Source organism: Octodon degus, unplaced genomic scaffold (genome assembly GCF_000260255.1).
Source record: "Octodon degus isolate 3935 unplaced genomic scaffold, OctDeg1.0 scaffold00040, whole genome shotgun sequence".
NCBI lineage: Eukaryota > Metazoa > Chordata > Mammalia > Rodentia > Octodontidae > Octodon > Octodon degus.
Genome location: NW_004524616.1, coordinates 15,073,248 through 15,075,360, shown reverse-complemented (window position 1 = coordinate 15,075,360; position 2,113 = coordinate 15,073,248).

The following is a 2,113-nucleotide window of genomic DNA, read 5'->3' as shown; positions in this document are numbered from 1 at the left end:
AGTTTCTGTAACATTCACCAGCTGTTGGGAGAGAGGCAGCCCCTGAAGAGCTGACTGCCGTTGTTAGAACCTCTGCAGCAGGAGCCACAGGTGGTGGTGGCAGTGATGGATACTGCATGACATATTCTGTAAGTGGGACTTCTGATTCTTTGGATAGAATCAGTTTGACTTTGGCCAACATTTGGAGGCAGCTGTTACCCTGGCTATCATCACTCCTAAGTTCTTCTCAATGCAAACTTTCAGCCACAGTGGCCAGGATGGGTCAAGTCTTGCCAATAATTAATGTGAGGAAATTGGTCAGGGTGGCTGGGGTCCCCTGCAAGAACCCTGAACACTAAGTTAAAGTTCTTTAATATACTTCCTACGGGAGTCAGTTTACTGTGCTTTCCAACCATTCTGTCCCTCACAGATAATTCACACACATAAAAGTGGGAGGAGGGAAAAGGAAGGGCTTTCATTGGAGGCTTGGGGCTGTTGGTTTGGTCATTGTGGAAGTGCTGAAGTGGGTACTCTAGTATTCCAGTCCTGCAGCCAGTTCTTGAGAGCTATGGTTTCAGTTTTAATGAAACTTACTCTGGCAACTTTTGGAGGTTATCAGTCTCCTCTTCTGCCTGATTAAAGGCAGGACCACCAAATTGAACTTATTCTCACTGAATGTGACAGCCTTTGGTTTGGACTTGGATCTGGAACTTTGCACCAGCACATTGGGAGTGGTCGATCTTCCCTGTGATCAGATCAAACAATCCAGGACCAAGGAATTGGAAATACACCCTTTCTATGTCCCAGCCATGAGTCTCAAGAAATGCTGTGGGAATTTTGCTAACCGTAGAACTTTATATAACTTCAGATCATACACTATGTACTCATTTGTACCTGATTTCTTCACTCAGTCTGACAGAGTCAACATATTCTGTGTATTAACAGTTCATTCTTTCATCGTGGATGAATAGTATTTTATTGTGTGAATATACTAATTTTATTTTCTATTGTTAATGAATACTTTGGATGTATTCAGACCTTGGATATTGCTGTAAACATGGATGTATAAGGGTCAGGGATTTAGCTCAGGAGTGCAGTGCTTGCCTGGCAAGCATGGGGTCCTGACTTTGATTCCTGGCAAAGCCCCCGCCCCCCGAAAAAAAATGGATGTGCAAAAGTTTTTTTGCAGGCATGTTTTCATTCTGTTGAGTAGGCAGCTAGTACCTAGCATTGACAGATCATAGGATAGAGGTATATTTTACTTTATAAGAAATTGTCACGTTGTTCCAAAGTCATAGTATTTTATGCTTCCATCAGAAATTAATGAGAGTTCTAGTCATTTTTCATCCTTGTCAATCTTGACATTTTTTTTTTTTTTTTGCGGTACCAGGGATTGAACTCGGGACCCTGCACTTGCCAGGCAAGCATTTATTCTACTGAGCTATCTCCCCACAGCCCCTCGATCTTGATATTGTCAATTTTTAATTGTTAGCCATTTTGATGGTTTTAGTTTTTATTTTGTTAAATAATGATATTAAACAATACTTGAAGTACTTATTGGCTCTATGTGTTCTTTGTGAAAAATGCATGTTTTAATCTTTTGCATATCATAAGTAGAGTTCTTTTTTTCAGTTGTAATATGTTTGTGCATACTCAAATATTGTCAAATAATTTCTCTCATTCTGTGGTATTTGTATTAATTTTCTTAGCTGTTTTTCCTGAACAAGGGTTTTTAACTTTGATTAAATTCTATGTATTTTTCTTTTATGATTGATTTTTCTTCTGAGGAATTCTGCTTATTTTAAGGTCACAAAGGTTTTTTTTTTTTTATAATTTTAGTATTTGCGTGTAGCTCTATAATCCATTACAAATAATTCATTCATGAAATGATAGTAGGGCTCAAATTCACTTTTTCCTCATACAAGTGCAGTTGTTCTGGTGCCTGTGTTAAAAACATTTACTTGTCACTGTTGACTTGATATATTATGAAAAAGCAATTGACTGTATGTGTGTGGACCTATTTCTGAACTCAATTGTTTCTTTCTTCTATGTATTTGCCTATTTCTATGGCCATTCCATACTGTTTTGATTATTATAGTTTTCTTCTAAGTCTGAAAGTTAGGATATATATATA